We start from the raw sequence: 15393 nt of genomic DNA, 5'->3' as shown, positions 1-15393 counted from the left end.
TCACCCCCAGTTAAACGGATGACCAAAGACCTTTCTTAAGCCGGAAGCAAAAACCAAAACTTTTTGTTGGCTTTTTCCTTTGTCGCCTCCCGTATACCCCACTCCCCTCGACCCCCCCACCCCGGCCCCAGGCTGGAACTCCTCCCTCCACTTAAGTTATTGTTTTAAACCAAAGTTTACGGTGTCTGTTGGTGGCCAAGACCCTCTCCTCCGTCCTTCCTGATCACCCCCTCCCTTTAAGGACTCTGGGACTCAGCAAAAGCTGAGGGCCCTGCTCCCCTCCCCTCTGCTATTACCCAGCCCAGTGGGGAGGCTGTGGGCAGCCCCCTCATGCTCCTCTTTCCCCGCAGGGTCCACATCCCCTTGGGCAGTGGACACCTGCACCCTAGTCCCCACCCTAGGCTGCTCCTAGGGTGCCTTCCAGACCCCTCTCTAGGACCAAGTCCCCCATCACGCTGGAAGTGTGGATTCCAGCAACGGAGCTGGAAACAGAGACCCTCCACAGACCCCCTATGGGGGACCCCAACTTAAGGGCAAGACTGGGTGTGCTCAGCTCCCGTGCACTCCAGGCCAGGACCCTTTGCCGAGAAGACTCCTTGGATATCTCCCAAGACCCCCCACACAGCCCATCACAAAAGCCACCCCTCCTGAGTGGCGTCCCCCAGCCCCCCATCCCGTGTACCCCCACCTGTGTTCCGTTTGACCAGCACAGAAATATTAAACGTCCTCTAGTCACTGGGCCCTGCGTGTGTCACCGGGTGGAGGGAGGGCTGGGGCATCGCAGTTGGAAAAGGTCTCTGCTTGGGGCCGGGAGCCTGGGCCGCACCAGCTGGACTGCAGGGCCCTGCAGCGTGCAGTGAATACTGGGTGGGCAGCATGTGGCTCCCCTTTCTCCCACCTCCTGCACCCCCAGCCCCACTCCACACCTCACCCTGCATTCTTTGGAATTTTCTCCCAAGTGGGTCTTCTTGTGATCGCCCCAGCACCACGGCTCCTCGGTTCTTCCGCGGTCTCGAGTACTTTCAGTACAGGAGTAGGACGCCTGCTGCCTGACCTTTGCCTCGGCTACCACCTTTGGAGATGCCTGGGTCAGTCACCCATGGCCTCCTGGGGCTGCCCGGACAGCACTCTCCCTCTCAAGCGCACGCGCACACACACACGACATTGGGAGATAGTCCATGTGTATGGGTGTGTGTGCAGTAACTAGGACTGGTGGGATCCTCATGGGAAGAGGCTTATTGAAGCCCATGCAGAGAGGACCACCGCCCAAGCTGAGAGCCCTGGGCTCTGCCTGAGCCCCCTCAGCCCCACCACGCCAGCCCTTAAAGTCTGTCCCATCCTGACTCCCTAGCATGCCCCATACAGCAGGGGATCCCGTTCTGAGGCTCCACCGACCCCAGCCTTTTCTGCCAGTCCCCAGGTACCTTTCGGCACCCCACTTGGGGTAGGCACTCCCAGGCCTCTGTTCTCAGGACGACCCAGATAGGAGTGGGGGTTCGGGGTGGTGAGAGAGAGAGGACTCAGTCACCTGAAGCCCATGTCCGAGGAATGAGGGGCTGAGATCTCTGGTTGGTTGAGCCTGCACCTGCTCCCAGGCCTGTCGCCTCTCTTCTCTCTAGCCTCAGTCCACACTGCCCTAGCCCTAGGCACACGTAGCCGGTACTGGCATGCACTCCCCCTCCCCACTTAGAGAGGGGACCCGGGGGCAGTCTGGCCAGGAGGGTCCTCAAGCCAGAGGCCTGCTGGGGCACTGTGAGACAGCAATGGGTACTCTCGTGGCCCAGCCCTCAGCGGAGCTGCATGTTCACCGAGGTGAACTGCACAGTACACGGAGCTGCATGCAGCCTGTGTGCACCACAGGGCTCTCGACCGCGCAATCAAACTGACCACGATTCTCCTACGGCCGCTTCCCCTCCCCCCAGTCCAGAGGGGTGATTCCTCCAAGCCCCCCTTTTGCCCTCTGGAAGAAGCATCCTTCCTACAGGCTGGCCCCAGGGACATCCTGCCCACACCAGAGACTGAAAGGACAAGACCGGGCCCAGCCCCACATTCCAGACAGTCCTTGTAGCAGTCTTACTTCAGTTTCTCCTGCTTCAACTAGACTCTTACCTTTAACTCCGGTCAGCCCATGTGGAGGTGGGGAATCTGCTTCAGGCATTGGCAGAGGAGAAATTCTATGGACCGGGGCGGCTGTGGACTGCCACATGTACACTGGGTGTACTGGTCTTGCAGCTCAGCAGTAAACCCATCCATCCAACAGATTCCACGTGGGTGCCCCTCCCTGTGAACCTGTGGTCAGGAGAGACCAGGCCCTAGAGGGTCACTATGCGGGGGAAGTCGGGAAGTCGAGGGACAGCAGAAGAGAGGCAGGCCCTCCAAGAGATGGATGGACACAGTGCCTGCCCTGATGGCCTCAAGCCCAGAACAACTGAGGCTGGAGCGGGACCGGGCAGTGTTGCTACTGTACACAGGGTCGCTAGCGGCTGGGACCAACGCGAAGGTCCCTCTAACCACTGCAGATACGCGCCTACTCTTCCCGCCAGGCTGTGCTGCATACTGCCTAGCCTTGCCCTTCCTGCTGTTGGGGGCTTCCTGGCCTTAGCCTTCCCCGTCTCCGTGGGAAAAGGGGTGCTCAGACTGACCAAAGAGGACCAAGCGGGACCCTTCAGAAGTGGGATATGCAATATTCCGGGCTCTCTGTTCAGTGGCGGGGGTGGCACAAGCATTTAAGCGCTCAGCTGCGTGTCCAAAGGTTGGTGGTGCAAATCAGCATGAGGTGCCTTAGAAGAAAGGGCTGGCGGTCTGCTTCCCAGAGCACGCACGCCGGGAACCCCACAGAGCATAGCGCTGCTCCCATCTGCATGGGGTTGCCAGAGCGTTGGCATTGACTGAGAGTCACTGATTTGTTGTAGTTACTGTTTGGTTTGGGGCTCTGCATCCTGCTGAAATGGCCCTTCTGTCTATGGGGGGAGGAACGGGGTCTTCTACACTGGGGCAGAGTTGCCCTCTCAGAAACCTGCAGGGGCAGTCCGACCTACCCTGCCCTTGGCAAGAGCTCGGTTTGGGTGTGCACCGCTGGCGGCCAGCAGAGGGTGCTGCAGACAAAGCTGGCTCCCTGCTGCTCCCCTGCACAAACTTGCCCAGCAGGGAGAAGGGAGCAGCAGAGTTGGGGGCTCTAAGGGCTACACCCCCCAAACCCGGAGAGCAGCCTGAGGTTCAGGCCAGAAGAGTCCATTCTGTTTGGGACTACTCAGACCCTCCAGCTCCTGGTCAGCCCTACCCAGAAGCCGGTGAAGGTGAGAAGGGGGACACACAGCGGACACGAGGAAGCATTGGACACGCACTGCCAGTCGGCGTCCAGCTCGCCAACCCGATCCGCCAGGCACCGTTCTCATGGACACGGGGTGGCTGTGAGTCAGAACCGACCTTGCCACTCGAAACTTTCCATCTCAGTCTACACGGCGACTCGGTTTGATACCACCGCCCACCCCGTTTCACAGATGAGGAAACGGAGGCACAGAGCCCCAGAGACCACTGAGAGGAAGCACTGAGAATCAGGAGCCCGTGGTGCCATCCCAGCTCCCTCCCGACACGCTTTTCTTTGGCTCCCCAACCACACGCCCCATCAGCCCCATTTTGAAGAGTCAGTGGGGAAACTGAGGAACGGAGTGCCCCTGAGATAGGAATTAGACACCGGCTTCAGCGTTCCCTACTCCCCAGTTAACATTCTTCCAGGGCAGGAGGTCAGCCGGGGCTTGGAAGAGCCCCCGAGGGACAGAGGGAACTGGAGGACAGAGGGCGAAACACCCTGGAAAACACCACACGGGGGGCTGTTCCAAGGGAGCAGGGAGCCAGAGTGGTGGCAACAAAGAGGCCCCTGTTGGAGGTGAGGCGTTCACAACACACCGCACTGCTGCTCCGATAGGTCTGCGTCACGAGGCTCTTGGATCTTTGAAGCCTTTGGTCAGTCAGACACACAGACACATGGCAGTCACAGTGACATCATCGCACACACCCTCCGCTGGCCTGTGGTCGGTTTGCACTTCCCGATCAAAAGCCTAGAAAAACAGCCCCTCCTGAGAAGGTGGCTATGGTGTCAGCCAGGGCTGAAAGGCCCTCTGTCCCAGCCAGGAGGGTCCAGGAACAGGCTGCGGGGGGCCAGATTCCCTGGGGGTGCAGATGGGGATGGGCCGGCAGGTAGCGGCAGGCTTCCTGGTCCTCACCACACTTGAGCACATGAGGGCTTCCGGCCCAAACCCTCTCATCAGGGATCAGTGCACCCCCTGCCCCGAGACCAGCAGGTCATGGACAGGCTGCCGCTGGCTCCGGAATCGGCTGAGGGCAGGGGCCTAGGAGGTGGAGACCCCAGAGGCCCAGGGCAGGTCTCTGCTCTCAGGGAGCCGGATCTGCAAGAGGCGTGATCAGTGGGTGAAAAAACGGAGTCCTGAGAGGGAGACGGAGGGGAGTTCAAATTGAGACTGCCACACATTGGCCCTGTGCTCCTGGGGAAGTGTCTGACCTGTCTCCCCGCTGTGTGGGGTGAGTGGGGTAGGGCATGTGGGCAGCACTGGCCTGCTGAGTAGACGATGTACAGCTGGTTGGCACGCTGGCAGCTGTTGGGGTCTGTAAAGTCTCCAGGTGTGGGACTGGGGCAGCTGAACCGCTGTTCCTTGGGGAAGTACAGGTTCGCGTTCCTTCAAGCCTCTGGTCACAACGTTTTTATCAACTGAGCAACATCTAACTTTGTCGTTACGAATTGGGCTGTGATCCGCAAGGTCAGCAGTTCAAAACCACCAGCTGCTTCTTGGAAGGAAGATGGGGCTTTCTACTCCCATAAAGACACTCGCAGGGGCAGTTCTGCCCTGTCTTGTAGGGTTCTATGCGTCAGCGTCCACTCAATGGTGAGGACTTTATTATTATGAATTTATTTGATTTGATATGATTTGATTTGATACTGTTGGCTCATTAGCATTGAGCCCATGACCAGCAGCTCTGTAATTCACACCTGCGTGGAGCTTCTCTAACACCTGTATTTCCTCTATCACAGCCTTCTCGCCCTTGGGGACACTAGACAAGCACTTCAGTACCATGCCCAGGGGCCATTTTAAACAGCAAAATCACCGGGGTGGGGGTGGGGTGGAGAGGAAAAACAGTTGTAGCCAGAGCAATAGGACAAGAAAAGGAAATGAAGAGCCCTTAGTGGCTCTAGTGGTTAGGCTTTGAGGTGCTGAGCAGTTTGCAGGTGATGTGATCCTACACACAGAAAACCCCAGAGCGTCCCCCCCAAAGCTACTGGAACTAAGAGGGGGATTCAGCAGGGTACTGGATCAACAGGCAAAAATCAGGTAAGCTGACGCTGATCCCCAAAGCAGAAAACAACAAATACGGGTGAAGGTGTGGGGAGATTCGACCGTGTGCACCGCTGGTGGGCTGGTACCAGGGCACAGCCCCCGTGGGAAACAGCACAGTGGGATGGAACCATGGCACAGTGCTTCCTTCAACAACTGGAGATGCCATCTGACCCAGCAGTCTCACTCCTCGGTCCAGACCCTAGAGAAATAAGAGGTGTGTCCACCCATGTCCAATGGCAGTGCTGTGCACAGTAACACCAGGACTGAAAGCCCCACAGCTGTCCACCAGGGGACGAAGATCAACAAACGGGTGCATGCCCACGATGGGATGGTCCACCACACTAAGGAATACTGAGGGATCCACCAGACATTTCATAACGTGGGTGAACCCGGAGATCGGGCTGAGTGAAAGAGGTCAAGTGCAGAAGGGCAAACATTCGATGAGACCATCATCAGCAAAGTCCAGAAAAGTACATTACACAGAAAGGAACTTTCTTTGATGGTAACCGGGGGGTGGGGGTGGGGTGGGGTGGATGGAGGAGAAACCCCTCACTGGCGGTAGACCTGTGTTACCTGGGGTGAAGGAAAAGAACAGGAAGGGGGAAGCCAGCCCCCAATAGCCACAGGCAACAGAAGATCCTGGCAGGTATGTGAGGGTCAAAGGTGACAGCGGATCACGTACACAACCCTGCCTTAAGAGTACTAATTATGAGTGGGTGTATAGCTAGATAGGTCAGCGGAACAGGTGTGGCCTGGCATACCGGAGTACACCCATGAGCACAGAGAGGTTTGGCAGAGAATGCTCCTACACACGTTTGTATGGGCTGGCTGCAAGTATACCTGGCTATATAGTAGAGCACCCAGGGACTAAAGTCGGGCCAACTTCTCAGCCATAACCAAATACCTTGAGAGACTTGAGTCACTGGACTAGAGGGCTTAAGACCATCGTCTTGGATGGGGGAGCATCAGGTGAATTGTCCATAAGAATAATGCTCTACCTTCCACACCAGGGAGTAGCCACCCGGTTCTTAAAAGTTGGTGAGTGGCCATCAAAGATCCAAAGATGGGTGTCCACCCCCCCCCATCTAGAGCAAGGAAGAGGGAAGCAAGCCAAAGTCGTAGGGAACAAGTAGTCCAAATGATAATGCACCATGTCAACCACAGCCCCCGCTAGCCGGAAACCTGAAGAACTAGAGGGTGCCCCACTACCGCTACCAACCACGCTGACCAGGATCACAGCAGGGAGAGGAAGTTAGGACAAAACTCAACGTCGTAAGCAAGACTCGAATTACTGGTCTGATAGAGGCTGGTGAAACCCCTGAAAGGGTGGCCCTCCAACAAACACCCTTAGGACCTGGAACTGAAGTCACCCCCAGAAATCACCAAACAACAGACCTAGCGGAACATGCCCCTCAGAACACAGCCCCTGCAAGACCCCTGTGCCAAAAGCAAAGCTTGCAGACCAGAAGGGGCAGGAGGGATGGACGATGGAAAGGGCAGCCTAGGGAGGAAGGGGGCAGAGTGCTGTTCTGTCGAGGGAACGCAACGCATGCCGCGAACCAAGCGTGTATGAATTATTGAAGGAGGAGTACATTTACTCTGTGAGCAAGGCACCCAAACCCCAGTGAAATGCTTGACAACAACACAAAAATGTGGACCGCGTGGCACTGAGCAGGCCGTGAAAAGACGTTAGTTTACAGACGAAGCTGAAACAGGAAGGCAGAGTGGAGCCTCCATCTCCCGCCATTGGGAACACAGTGTCCCTCGGCTCAGTTTTCCAACACTCTGTGCCCCTGCCCGTGAGGAAGAACCCCGCGGGTCTTGATCTGGGGTTACTGATAGCCCACAGCACAGACAGCAAATGAAGATCAGCTGGACACCAGCAGGGGACCGGTGCATAGTGAGTCCTCAAACTATCATCACACTTACTGCCATCCAGTCGATGCTGACACAAGTGACCCCAGAGGAAGGGTAGAACTGCCCATTCCGGTTTCTGAGACGGTCACTCTTTGGGAGCGTGGGAAACCTCTTCCTCTTGAGGAGCGGCTGGGGGTTGAACTTGCCCTGAGTGGCCCAACACGTTACCCACACTGCACCTCCAGGACTCCTCCGAACTGTCCTAGCTATGAATAAAACACAGTTTGGTTTCCTATAGGGATCAGAAGGGGGCAGCGGGAGTGTGTCCTGGGACAGAGGCTGGAGCAGAAATGAGAACTTTCTAGACCTGCTGCCTCCATGCTGGGGCAAGGAGAGGCAGCGCGGGAGGAGCAGAGGGAAAGCAGGGAGATCCTCAGGACAGGGGGGGCAGTCTACCAGGCACTGCCACCCTCAGGGAACTGGGCTGGGTCACAGGCAAGCAGATGCCCCTACAATTTCCTCGGCCCCAAAGTGGGGATCGGAGTTCCTGGTGATTCGGAAGATGATGGAAACCAGAAGGAGCCGTGGCTGTGAAGCCCACTGGCCACTCCAATGGCCGTGATGACGACAGCATGGTGGGTGAAGGTTGGGAAGACCAGGTGCATGTCAGTGACTGGTACCTACACCAAACATATGAAAAACAAACATGACCTGGCTCCTGGGGGGGGGGCTCGTTCAGGGGCAGAATTCTTGCCTCCGTGTGGGAGACCCCGGCTTGATTCCTGGTCGATGCCCCTCGTGGGCAGCCAGCTCCCACCTGTCCACGGAAGCCTGTGTGTTACTATGATGCGGAAAAGGTTTTCAGGGGGCTTCCAGACCAAGTGGGTAGAATTTGACTCTTCCGACTCCCTCCTTGTTCTCTTGCTTCCAGAGTGATTACCAGCTGGGCAGCTGGCCACAAGGCCAGCAGTTTGAGACCACCAGCCACTGTGTAGGAGAGAGCGGGCACTCTGTTCTGCCCTCCAGGGCCGTGGGTCAGAACTGACTCAATGGCTGTGAGTTTGAGTTTCCTGATTTCCAAATAATACTTAACTGTGATTGGCCCCCAAACTCTGTCCCACCATCTACCACGCCCCCTAGCCCTTAGTCCCTCTAGCCCCTCACCACCACCACCTCCCAGACCTGGCTCAGGCCCCGCTGCGCTTCCTGATTTGGCATCCTTAATCAGAGAATCACCCCAAGCGGCCTCCTCATTTCCCCTGCCCTGGAGCACCCGCCCAGACCAGAAGTCCAAACTCACTGTCCTCGAGTGGATCGCGACTCATGGCCACCTCCAGGACCAGGTAGAACTGCCCCGTGGGTTTCCAAGGCTGTAATTCTTTGCTAGCAGTCCACACGTCTTAACTGTATCTACAGGTGCCGGGTGCTATGGGCACTCCTGAAAACTGCTCCCCAGCACAGTTGTCCTGGGAGCTGGTAGGACAGTTGGGGAAAGAAGACTGTTATATAAAGTACTATGATAGTGAGTTCAGATCAAAGAACTGCAAGAAGAACATTCCCTACTTCCTTTCGCTGTTAGCAGCTCTTGATGTAGGGAAGGTCCTTCTTAGGGCACTACCAAGAAGCTTCGTTCTGAAAAAGATCTTTCTAGAAACATTTTCTTTCCTTTTTTTTTAAAATCATTTTCGGGGGGGGGGCTCGTACAACTCTCATCACCATCCAAATATACATCCATTGTGTCAAGCACATTTGTTGCCCTCATCATTCTCAAAACATTTGCTTTCTACTTGAGCCCTTGGTGTCAGCTCCTCATTTCCCCCCCTCCCCATCTAGACGCATTTTCAATGGCTGTGTTGGCGTTGACGGCAGCAGCGTACATGGAATAGAAGGAGATAAATAAACATCACTAGAAGGTTGACTCAAAATGTATTCAAGTTTTGTTGAGCGCTGACGGAATAGAAGGCATCGTGCTTAGCCAGGAAAGTACGTGAATAAGACCCATCCCTCCCATGAAGGAGCCCCACCCCCACCCCCTAAGATAAGAGACGGGTAAGGAGAAGAATGGCACTGCATGCCACTGGGGATTGGAATCCAGAAGAGAATGTGTGCACCTTCTGTGAGCCAACTGGGAGGTTTCATGTCGGAAGGACATCTGAACCGACCTGAAGGTGCATGGGAAGAGGGAACGGAGCAGGCAAAGACCCAGAATCTGGACAGCGTTGGTGCATTCAGAAGAAGAGAGCATCCTGCCGTGGCAGGAGAGCTGGGCTTGGAGAGATGGGCTGCAGGGTGGTGGAAGCTTGCCCTGTCCAAGTCACACCCTTGGACATCCTGCTCGAGACAAAGCCAGATGGTTTTGAGCAAGGGAATGGCATAGCCATGGGTTTTCTGTGGCAGGTTCAGGGAAGGATAGGGAGGCACAGGGTGGGAGGAGGACCATTTTCAGGCCAATTGTGCCGGCCAGTCCAGGCAATGGCTGTGCACAGGGAGGAAGGGAATGGCAGAGCAGGTACAATGGAAGAAGAAGGTGAGACCCGGAGGCCAGGCCAACACAGGTACCAAGGGGATCCCATGGCTTTTTTATGTGCTGGTTTTTCTTCCGAGAGAGTCAGTTGTGAAGTGCTTTCTGTTGCTTGGCTTTGTCTCGTTGTGGTGAAATGATTCCCAGAAAAACACATGCCAACCATTTCACCATGTACAAGTTCAGTGACACTGTGTTTTTTCAAGTTGTGTAACCATTCAGCCTGATGGTTTTAAACCTTGGCTTGAAGCAGGAAGCCACTGGCAGAAATCAAGACATGGAGAAGGAGTTTATTTTGCGGCAGAAGAGGAAGGCATTGGTCTGGGCCTAGTAGCATTTGAGTTAACAACAGAAAACCCAGTTGGAGCGATTTCAAATCAAAGGTGGTGGATGGAGCTCATACACCTATCTTCACGCCTTCCTGAAAAACTGCTGAACTATCGAAGAGGAATTTTTATAAAGGTATAGATTCACTGGGACAAACAGAACAAAGAGGCAGGAGACAGCAGCAAACATTCTAGGAAGCTGGAGAGAAGATGTAGCAGAAACTGAGCGCTAAGCCAGCGAAAAGGATTGCTGAGAGTCAACCTACCCGACGTTGTCGATTTCCCCTGTCCAAGGCTCTGGATATGGTGGCTGGCACTAGTTGCCTCTAGAATCTAATGAAAGTTTTCCAAATCCCTTCCTTGATCCTGTGTAGGCAAGACCCTCCCCTCCCCTCTGCAGGGTAGATGGTGTGAGATGCATTTTCATGAGTGAGTAAAGCAGAGGGCCTCTGGACTGGGAGACACTGATGTGCTTGATGTATGACACCACAGGGGGATTAAATGAGAGACACTGACAGCAAGGGCTCCTCCAAGGCCAGGGTTGGCAGGGTCCACTCACGCACTTCCAACCAGTGTTTCAGAGCCCCCGTCGTCCACAGACATCCAGGCATCACCAGCTATATGAGGAAAACCTCGATTGTGAAAAAGCAGAGATCAAAAGAGACAAAAAGCAACTGGCAGGACACTTCTATGCCAAGAGGTAAGAACTTCAAGAAAACAAGTTAGTTTCAGAAAGATATCATGTTAGAATAAGATGCTATAAAGATGAAATTCAGAGAGAAAAGATGAACTCTTAGAATTGAAAACTCTAAGCTGAAAGGAAAATTAACAGAACATTTCCAAGTTAAAGTGAAGGCAATCGACTCAAACATAAAGCAAATAAAACAAGAAAAACAGGAAGACAAAAACAGACCCACCTAGGAGGTCCGCCATCTAAAGAAGCAGATTGCCAAACAGAGCGGATAGAACAGAGCACATGCAACCAGAAAAGCAACCCCAGGACATTTCCCAGTGATGCCATGAGAATGAACTCTCACCAAAGCACATCATCCTGAATTTGCAGAGAAAACGCTGGTGATGGGGGTCGGGGGGAGAGGTCTTTCTACAAACAGCTACAAAGAAGAAATCACATGAAAGGATCAAGACTCAAAATGGTATTAGACTTGCTGGGGAAAAAATAAACAATATTGATGCAGAAACTAATGGAACATTGCTTTCAAGTTCTAAGAAACAATTCTTTTCATCCTAGAGTTGTATGCCCTGCTAAACTATCCAGCACGAACCTAGGATTGTAACCCTTTAGAGACGTGTGCGTGCTCAACATACTCATCACGCAATTCTTATTCACCCTTTCTCACAACAAGAGGGTGTTCCACCCAAAACTTGAAAAGAAAGCAGAGGACCCAGCATAAGAGGTAGGTGAAGGAGGTCTCATGGCAGGAGCAGAAGGCAATCATATCAGACGGGAGAAGTCAAAGGGCTCCGGGAGAGAATTCTCCGAGAAGGTGAAATACACAAAATACCTAAAATTTGATAGTGTGATACATACACGATTAGGAAAATTGGGGGTTTGAATTACTAATATGTGCAAGGTATGCAGTTCAAAAGCACCGATCACTCCAAGGGAGAAAGGCGGGGCAGTTCTGCCCTGACCAAGAGGGTCACTATGGGTCAGAAATCACTTCATGGCTGTGACCTCAGTTTTGAGTTTATAAAGAACGCTAAGCAAATCAAAACCAAAACTTAACTCCAGAGAAAACAGAATGCTGAAAATAATAATATACGGTGTGGCATAGCTGTAAATAACACGTAGTCATCATAATAAAAACCTTTCTGGGCAGTCTGATAGTGCAGCACGGAGCCACAAAGTCTGCAGCCCACCATCAGCGCCGAGCCCTTGGGGTCCTGAGGACAAGATCTGGACAGGCGCCCCATCTCCCCACACATGAGACATTTTGCGGAAGGAAATCCACCAAGAGCTATGTCCATTTTAGACTTGCACTTGGTAATTTCGTGCTCTGTGGACCTGCACCGGTAACATATTCTGGTGCCTGTATCCATGGCTGGACCTTCAGTGTCCAGGGCGGCTGGGCAGTCTGCCACCCCATGCCCAGTTGTCTACAATGGAAACAGGCCATTGCATTTGTCTTTGCTGCTTATCTTTTTAATCTTCCTTCCTCTGTCTTTTTTCAAAGCAAGTGCAATGTCTTCCCTGACTTCTGGGCTGAAGGCTGCTCTCCTCAAGCCACACGAGCCACCTGGGAGCTGTGCCTTAGGTATTCCATGAACCCATTCACATCTTCATTTAAGTACTCTTTTTTTCTTTTTGTCCTTTTAGTCTTTCTTTTTTCTTTTAGTCTTTGTTTGAAGTGTGTCAGTTTGAACCCTTTCCCCTTGGCGTGGCTTTGACTTGCTTCTTCAATGGGCCCCTTCTTCGTATCCGGCTACAGTGTTGCCGCCAAGGGTCTCTTGTTCGCTGTGGCTGTAACTCGTGCCCACCTGGTCAGGGTTTCCCAAGACGCACCTGAAAAATCGTGTGCGAGTCCTGCAGAGCAGGAGAGTTTGCAAGCAAGAGAAGCCTGTCCCTCAAGTCAGGATAATTAGTGGCCCTGAATGGTCCGGAGCCCTCGGATCGGTTCTGACCCACAGTGACCCTACACGCAGTGGAACCGAACACTGCCCACTCCTGCGCCATTTTCACGATCGTTCCTGTGCCTGAGCCCAGTGTTGCAGCCCCTGCGTCCATCCGTCCGGTCAAAGACCTGCCCCTTTTACGCTGCTCCTCCGCTGAACCAAACATGATGTCCTTTTCCAGAGACTGGCCACTCGTGACAACATGTCCTAACGAAGTAAGGTGAAGCCTTGCGTTCCTGCCGGCAAGGGTCACTCCTCTGGCCCAGCTTCTTCCAAGACAAATCGGTCTGTCCTTTCACGCAGCCTCGTACTGTCACCATTCTTCTCCAGCGCCACAATTCAAATGCTGAACTCACTGAGTGGCAGTGGATGGTACCTGGGGACATGACCGAACTTGTGTATGCTCCGTGTATGGTTTCAGCAATGACAAAAGGAAACGACTTTTAAAAATAAATAAACAAGGGGGTGGCCATCTGGTCCCACGGGGGCCCTTCGCTGAGCTCTGAGGCCCTGCTGGCGTTCAGAGTGCAACAACGCAGCCACACAGCTGTGATCCAGGAATCCGGAAGCGGCTACCGTTGCCTCCAAACCTGGCTCTCCACATCCAGGAAACGACTGAACGGACCTAAAACGCTGCCCCAGCAAAACCGCCCGTCGCCACCACCTCTGCTGTCAGCAAAACAGACCAAAGGGGCAGGGAAATGGCCCCTGCTTCACCCTTCCTTCCAAAACTCACCAAGCACGTGAATATTAGCTAGAACGATTTTTCCCTTCCAGATCCCTTTCGTTGCGATGAGTTTTGAGAACGATGGATTCCACCTTTTTCACATCTCCAAAGAAGCCTGTACACGCCACAGCCTACACACACACACACTGACACACACACACACACACACACACACACCCCACCCCCATCTTCATGTCATCCCACCCAGCTCTACGTCTGCTCGGGGACCTTCAACTTCCTTTCTCTTCCCAGACCTCCAGAGGCACACTGCCCGCCTGTTAGCACACTCCTGGGACCGGACACTTGGAGGCGGCGCTAGCCAGTTGTGATAGGTCTATTGTGCCAACGAGGCCAAGAGGAACACGTGGTCAGAGTCTGATGAAGTCGCAGCTTGGTTGGAGGATGACCGAAATACAGACAGCCAGCATCCCAGCTCTTGCTTGCTCCCTGGTGATTGGACTAGTGTGCTTCTGCTTAGCTAGTTCTCTGCCTCAACCTGTGTGCTATGCTGCCTGTGGGCCAAGCCAACCTGTGGGTCGTGTGGCTATAGCTTGAGGCTTCTTCGAGACCTGCTTCACTACCCTGCTGGTGCACACATCGCTGGAGCGTGAAGCTGGTGGATCCTGCTGGCGTGCATTGCGTGAGTTCCTGATCACATCAGGGCCTGCCTCAATAGGCTCCCCCATGCTACTGACTGTTGCTGACCCACCCTGTTGTCTGCTGCCTGCGGGCAGACTCTGCCCATCTTGCCTGAGGGAGGACTCCGCTGTCTGCTTCCTTGACTTTGGACCCAGCAGCTCAAGTGAGTTGAAGGACTTCCAGTATATTAACTGTTCCACAAAAGTGAGCAGAACTGAGCCCTCTGTACTGCTGTGTGGATTAATTAGCTGTTATATTCCTTCTCCCTGTATAAACCTATCCTATCTTATCAACTTATATAATCATAAGTGTCCTGGTTTTGTTTCTCTAGAGAACTCTTCCTAACACACCGGTCAATTCTGTCCCTAGTCCAATTCCAAATTCCAGTATGGGATTAGCAATGGCGCCCTGCTCTACATACCTGAGGAAATAGTAGGGTACTGAATGAGCCTTCCTTCACTCCCCTCACATCCCTCAGGAAAACATCCGGGGACAAGTGGAATTCCAGGTTTAGCTCACAGCCTAGAGTGACCCCCTCCAAAAAGGCATGTCTAATGGGGACATGTGAATGGGACTTTATTTGGGAAAAGAGTCTTTGATGATGGAATTCAGTTGATCTCAAAATGGGATCATACCCTGTTATCCAGATGAACCCTACAGATATCTCACACCCAATGTCCTTAGAAGAAGAGAAGACGCACAGAACACAGAACCCCAAATCAGAGAACGGGAAGCACCGGAAAACAGAACTGACCTCGAGAGAAAGCAGTAAACGGAAAGTAATACTATTCAACCACTGCCGCCCGATCCGTTCTGACTCGCAGATTCAAACACCTTTCCTTGCGGGGATAGGCCCACTTGGTCACAATGTTTTATCCTGGTGGTATGCTATTGGATGGGATCGCTAGTATTATTACTATCAGAATTTTGCAGCTGTGTTCACGAGGGATATTGGTTGGCCTGTAGCTTGAGTGGATACTAAACGGGATGCATGATATATCTTTCAGGGCTGGGTTTGGGATTCCTTCAAAGGGTGTTGGAATTTTTGTCTGTTCACAGGTAACGCACCTGGATCTGTTGATGCTTTGGACGCTTGTTTGTAAGATGGTTAGGACTGAAACCACCCAGCTGTCAGCTACTAAGTTGTGTGGTGTCAAGATGCTGGAAGCTACACCACTGGGATTTCAAATCCCAGCAGGGCCATCCATGGGGGGCCGGTTCCTGACCCAAACAGACCAGGAAGGCCCCGCAAGCTACTGCCCAGAATTATTAGTCAATGAAAACAGTATGGCGCGCGCACACGCGCGCATACACACACACACACACACACACACACAC

At 53.4% G+C, this 15393-nt stretch overlaps 1 pseudogene; it reads right to left on the bottom strand.

The window, feature by feature from the left end:
* Positions 1-4096: 4096 nt before the first annotated feature.
* Positions 4097-12750, bottom strand: LOC101646073 (annotated as a pseudogene).
* Between the last annotated feature and the right edge of the window lie 2643 nt (positions 12751-15393).

The sequence above is a fragment of the Echinops telfairi genome, unplaced genomic scaffold (assembly GCF_000313985.2).
Source record: "Echinops telfairi isolate 266 unplaced genomic scaffold, ASM31398v2 ScPeMD7_3533;HRSCAF=4204_1, whole genome shotgun sequence".
Taxonomy (NCBI): domain Eukaryota; kingdom Metazoa; phylum Chordata; class Mammalia; order Afrosoricida; family Tenrecidae; genus Echinops; species Echinops telfairi.
The sequence above is the reverse complement of the archived record's forward strand: the minus strand, read 5'-3'. Positions and strand labels throughout refer to the sequence as shown.